This window comes from Bos taurus, chromosome 9 (genome assembly GCF_002263795.3).
Source record: "Bos taurus isolate L1 Dominette 01449 registration number 42190680 breed Hereford chromosome 9, ARS-UCD2.0, whole genome shotgun sequence".
Taxonomy (NCBI): Eukaryota; Metazoa; Chordata; class Mammalia; order Artiodactyla; family Bovidae; genus Bos; species Bos taurus.
This window is the reverse complement of record NC_037336.1, coordinates 74,505,009-74,511,712: the sequence shown is the minus strand read 5'-3', so window position 1 is coordinate 74,511,712 and position 6,704 is coordinate 74,505,009. Positions and strand designations below refer to the sequence as shown.

The window sequence follows — 6,704 nt, the reverse complement described above, 5'->3', positions numbered from 1 at the left end:
TTATATTTACACATTCTGTAGGGCTGTGTGTGTCTGAAAGGGAGAACAGATTTTTGTAGATTGGGTAGGTTTCAGATCAGATGCCTACTTGACTCAAGGTGCTTTCTGGGCCTAGACAGCTTTAATCTTCACCTGCTCGCTTAAATAGTCACCAGTGACTGTCCTCATCAAGAGGAGGGAATGTGAGTTCTCAAGGTTAAAATGAATAGCTCTCCGCCTTCTGTAGGTGCATTGGGCGATTTTCTCCTTGAGAGAGATGAGTTGGATTGAGTGACCCAAGAGTGCAGCATTTCCATGGGCAGAGGGTCAAGCTGTTACTTCCTTTTCTATTTTGAAGTGCTGAGAGGAGGAAATCAAACACCGAACATGACTGTGGGAGGCAAGGCTGGGGAGCAGGGAGGAGACCCTGAGGTTTTATAACTTCTGATGGCAACTCTGCTGCATCTGAATAGAGGTTGAAATGTGCTGGATATGGAAAGGAGAGGACCAGTTCTTGTGCTGTCCCTTCATCAGGATGAAATGGAGCAACAGCTCGCCGACTTCTTTCATCCCAAGTACTGCATCATCTTTAGTGCTGTCTCATGGCCACCCTCCTGGGCCTGCAGTCACCATTTAGTCAGCAACATGGTGCATTTTTGAAGCAGGACTTCAAGGCTTACGTTTTCTAGTATCATTCTTGCAACGCCCCCTTCCTACACACAGATGAGCTATTAAGCTGATCGGTGATCAGTTTTGTTGTTTCCTATGTTCTGATTACATTTTAGCTTGTGTTCAAATTGTTCTGTCACCGAGAGATCACATTTTGCTCAGCGTGTCTCAGAGCTGTAGCATAGCAAAGGAGCAAGGAAATATTTGAGCAGTGATAAAATGAGCGTTTACATAGAAGCCACTGTCTGAAGACAGCTGGCTCTTTCTCTCCTGGTTCTGGAATCAATCTCTTTGCTTTTAGGAAATATAATGTAAACTCTCTAAACCAAAAAGTATATTTTAATCTCATCTTTAAAAGGCTAGACAAGGAAGTCCTAATAAGTAGAGTCTTATTACTGCAGTTGATCTCGTTTCACCGTCAGATTTCGTTTCTGCCTGAGGACCAGCCGTCTTCAGGTATCTGATGCTGTGTGACTAGAAGGTGACTAAGGGGATTCTTTTATTTGCCCATGAACTAGATCTTGATGAAAACTCAATCCTTTTTCAATTGTTGGTAGCAAATCATTTGGCCTTCTGGCATTTGGTAGCTTTAAAAAATGGATGTGGGTTTGTTGAATTGTGGCCACTGTGGATTTTTGGAGAAGTTGTTGTTGATTTGTGGCACTGTTCCCCGTGTTTCCTAGAACAGGAATTTAGGATCATCATCCATTTTGTCCTTAGTAGTTTTCTTGAATTTCCTTTCTGTCTCCTGTTCTTTTCAGTTGCCTCTAGGATTTTATTTAAAAGGAAAGAGGGCTAGGGGACGGAGGTGCTTCTTAAAATCGATTTGCTTTTGGCAATTTATGCAACTTCTTGGGCAAGAGACTTAAATCGAGGAGTTTCTGATCCCCTACTATTCTGTTTTTTCTACCTTCCCCCACACCAAGGGCAGAGGGGAGGGTGAACGATGAGGGGGGAAAAGCCTATGCTGATAAGGATGTCCAGACTTTCTGTATATCCCAGAATGTCTCTAATTTAGGAGACATTCAGTAAAATAAGCAGATCAGGCATCTTGGGGGTGTCTGAGATTCTTGATGGGTGAGACTGTTCGATTCTGAATTTGTCATCAGGTCTATAGGAGCAATAGGAATGTTCACTTTTAAGTCTAGCTTGGTCCATCAGGAGGACAATGATGGAAATATTGTCTGCACTGTGCAGTATGATAAACCACTAGCCACATGTGGCAAAGAGCACTTGCAGTATGGCTGTTACAGCTGGCAAACTGATTTTTAAAATTGTATTACTTTTTAGTTAAATTTAAAGATGGTCGTGTGTGGCTAGCGGCTACTTTACTAAACAACGCAGTTCTAGTGCGTAGAGCTATGACTTTCTGAATTTGTCCTCTTTGTCCATGCTTGATTGCTTCCTGGTGCCAGATTTGGTTGATCCTGAAATGAATGTGTTATTAAGAAGGGCAGTGGGGAGCAGACAGTCTGTTCTCTGCAGAGTAGCACATTAACCTGGATTTACAGATAACTTCATTTTTCCTTTTCCATTTAAATGTTATTGCCTGCTCTGTATATTATTCTTACCAGTTGCTCATTTCCTATGCCATTTTAATGAACTCCTATTTTCTATATTATTTCCAAAACAGCACAGCAGGATAACATGCAATTTATCTTTTAGTCTAACCCTTAAGATAAGCAATCAAAAACTTTGGGTTTTTTTTTTTTTTTTTCCTGCTTACTGCATGATCTAATCAGCCAACCATGTTCCAACCTGGTTTTCAATGCTTAGTATCTTTGTTGTATCATTACCAGGAATAGAGAAGCTTGGCATCTAAATTGAATAAGCTGAATGCTTCTGTTTGGGATTACCCTGGGTTAATGGCAGTGGCACCTTTCCAGGTACTCTGTTCATCAGTATGGATGAACACGGCGATTATCATCTCGACTCCCAGTGGTAGCTTCACAATTACCTGATAGGGTCATGCTATAGTTTGGTTAGCTGGTAGACTAGATCAACTATTAAAGGAGGGATTTCTCTCCTTTGATATCTCTCGTATAATCAATAGCAATATGAATGTTTTACATGCCTGCTTATTATTGATGTATAGCACTTAGTAATTGGGAATGAGCTGGACTTATGCTGTTGCTCTTACACCTCAGAACCCAAGCCTCCATGTAATGCTGCCTGTATAACTTGCGTAGGAGAGATTGTTTAGGTATTGCAGTGACTGAATTGGTTTCAAGGCCAAAGTGCCTTATAAGTTTTGCTGAGTTCAGTGTGATTATTTAGTAATATGACATTTCTCCCTAAACCAGCATTTGTTAATTGCTCACTCTATGCAGATTACTCTGCTGGCCATTGAAAGGGCTGCAAAGATAACTGACATGGTTTCTGCTTTCAGAAGTGTTTAACCATCTAAGAGAAGAAGACAAGTATGTACAAATAATGCAAGGATATTAACTGAAATTAAGGGCTAATAATGTAATGATATTACCTCTGCATACAGAGTGTAAGCTGCTTAAGGGCCAAGTCTACTCCATGTCATAAGTACTTTGCAGATGCAGGGAAAGCTATTGAATGGAGATAGATTTAACATTCAGAAATAATTTTCTCTGGTTCTTAAAGGTCTTACTAACGCAGGGATTCAAAGATGTTGATGGTATTAGAATCATCGTTCCAAGGTAACTACTTTGAAGGAGTGTAGCATTTGGATGTATCTGATGTGTTCATTGTATTATTCTCTGCTGCACTGCATTTATCTAATAGTATATTGAGGATTCTGCTGTTTGTTGCTTTCCACCATGGTATGCATTGTTCTCTTTGAAAAAATACAGGTATGTGTTCACAAGGTAGAATCAGTTGACTACTTGTTAGTATCTCGGTTAACCCCTTCTGCCCCTTTTGTTAGCTAATCGCAGGTTAGAGTGTAAAGAAATAAAAATTTCTCCTTGAAATCAGGACACAGTAATTGTGAGAAACTGAGCTCCTCTTCTCCCCTTCCCTGCCATTTTGTTAAAAATGTGTATTGATGGAGCCTGCAAGTGACTCTTCTTCTTTCAGCTTGTCCCTTGTAAAGGTAGAATTTCTGCCAGTTAAGGTTTCCAAATGAAATACAATCTACCATTTACTGTCTATATTCCTATTGGATAGGTGGTGATCTAACAACTGTAATGTCCTCTTTGTAAGTCATGAGTCTTTTTCTTTTCAAGGGAAGTGATATGTTAAGACGTGTGAATGCCATTCTAGAATCATTCTCACACATTTCCTCGTTTCTTTTTCTCTTTTGTTTTGTAAGACTTGGACCATTGTCTGTTCGCAGTGTTCTTATTTGTGCCATTTGAAGACTAGGCAAAAGGCTTTAGCCATAGAATTTTACAGCTAGTGAGGCAAAAGTATAGTTTAGAAAAACAGCAATACCAAAGATCTCCATTGTGAGGAGAAACATCTTAGACATATTGGCATATCTTGTATTTGTTAAAGAAACCCTAAATATATTTATTCAAAGCAGTTATATTTTTTTAAAAAAGAACAGAGTATACCAGGAACAAGGGCCACAACATCTAATGCAGAGCTTGCACTCACTGGATTCTCCATAAGTATCTGTATGTAGCTGTTTTTCAGGCATCCCTATGTTCTAGAAGTAGAAATTAGCATAGATGGATCGCTGTATACTAGGGAAACATGATTTAACTGGTACATAACCAAGTTTTTTTGAACAGTGAGTATGTAATGGAATTTGTTTCCTATCTAAAACTAATAGGTTTAAAACTTGTGTGCCTGTTTTAAGAGCTGTAATTGATGGAGCTAAAATTTAGCTGACTGCTTCAACCATAAAAACTAAAAACACATATTTGATGAGGCTCTCCCAGCTGATAAATCTTAGACCTTATTTATTGGAAGATTGATATGAGTGTCCATTTCCACTAACATCAGCATGTCTCAAGGAGCATTTAATTTGTTGCTGCCAAAAGTTTTCCAGGTGACTTGCAGGCACCTTGACCATATTTTTAGCAGAAACGAATACCTTCACAGCAACACAGGTAATTTGAGAGATCCGTCTTAATGCTCAGATTTTTGTAGGCATTTAGAAGAAGCCCCGTTTGTATTGGACCCTCTGTGGGGTGTTAGGTTTAGGTTGCAGATTTGCTAGCTTCGGAAGGCAAGTCATACCACATTATACCTCAGATGCAAAGGCCCAGAGTGTATCACAGATGGACATAGACTTTGTGTTTGAAATAGTTGTCAGAGCACCATGGAAATCACTTTGCTGACTATAAAATGCAAGTCCTTTTTTTTTTTAGGCCATATGCCCAGCATTGATTTGTTAGTGAGAGAACTGTAACAGATGCTGTCCAGATTCTGAAGAATTTACCGTCCTTGGTCCAGTGTGGGGTATGAAATGAGAATACAGCTTAGGAGTATAGACCAAGGAAAATTATTTTCACAGTTTCCATTGAGTGTGAAAATAGGCAAGTCACATTTATTTAACCTCATTATTTCCAAGCCTCAGGTTCTCAGCTGTAAAGAGAAATTAATAAAATGATACTCACAGGTGGTGGTGAAAATGAGCAATAATGTAAGTACTTAGCACCCTCTCTGGGAAATAATTGGGGTACATTAAATGAGAGTTACAGAAATGATAATTTGCAGTCCTATGCCCCACATTTTCTGTTAACTTCTACCAGCATGTTCTCTTGGGGGTATGGGTTATGGGCTCACAGAAAGACCACCATGCTTATCCCTTCTGGCACCCTCATCAGAGAAAGATTTTTCTCTAGTCTGATCTCCTACCTTTTAACTTGCTTGTAAAAAGTTTCCAGGAGGGCTGCCTCTTCTCCGAAGACTTTTTAGTTCCTTCGCCACCACAGGCATATGCAACCGGATCATTGTCCCATGCTTATTCATGTGGATCAGATGTACCACATCTGATCAGGTAGGTTACTCATCAGGTAGATTGCTCATTGCAAACCCCTGTAATTGCGTCATGTTAGGTAAGGGAAGTAAATTGCCATTATGTCAGATCACTTACTATTTCAAATACAACCCAGGGAGTAGGCCTGTTCTTCCTCGGGAGGAATGGAAGCACCTGGTCTTTAAGGGAACGGTGGTACCGCTCTTCTGCCCGCTTTTTGTTGTTGCTGTTTAGTCACTCAGGCAAGTCGACTCTTTTGTGACGGCATGGACTGTAGCCCTCCAGGCTCCTCTGTCCATGGAATTTTCCAGGCAAGAATACTGGAGTGGGTTGCCATTTCCTTCTCCCAGGGGTCTTCCCAATGCAGGGATCAAACCCACATCTCCTGCATTGGCAGGCATGTTCTTTACCACTGAGCCACTAGAGAAGCGCTCTGCCATCTTGGAAACCAATCAAAAGGAAATTTTTTTCCTTAAAATTTGTTTATTTTTCCTTCTGATATGGTGTGTGTGTGTGTGTGTGTGTGAGTGAGAATTGCTTGATGGAGATGTCCTAGATTGGTGGGCAGGTTTCTACCAGTGACTTAGGTTATAGACGCTCACATGTGGGGCAGCCAACGTTATGCAGGCCATTTTTCTTTTCCTATATGCGTATTTGCAACACCAAGATTGGTTCTAGGTTGCTTTAATGCTGCTCTGTGGTAGTCTCGTTTCATTCACTAGTCAGGCAGCTGTAACTGTGACAAGCATGAGTTGGGTGTTTTAGCTGCTGTTACTAAAAAGCACAGGCTGGTGGGTCTTTGTGGCCTTCCTCCTGCTGCTGTCACTTGGGTTTCTCCTCCCCTCTCTACTTTGCGAAACCTGGTCGACTCCTGCTTGTCCTTCAGTTTTAATGTCATTTCCTCAAGAGACCAGGCAAGGTCCCATGTTCTAGGCTCTCGCAGGATCTGGTACTTGTCCCTTCTCTTCAAATTGTAGATCATTTGTCAAATAGCCATTTAACGTCTGTCTCCCCAACTAGACTAAACGTTGAGCAGGCAGCGACTGTAACTGTCTTGTTTACACTGTATCCCTGCACCTACAAGGCCTGGTACATAGTTGAAGGTCCCTAAATACTTGTCACATGACTGATTAGAGAGTGGTACCCTGGCAGCACC

The 6,704-nt window shown here is 40.8% G+C and overlaps 1 protein-coding gene across 9 annotated transcripts in view; it reads left to right on the top strand.

The window, feature by feature from the left end:
- MAP7 (microtubule associated protein 7) overlaps positions 1–6,704 on the top strand; it is a 177,436-nt gene that overhangs the window by 25,190 nt on the left and 145,542 nt on the right.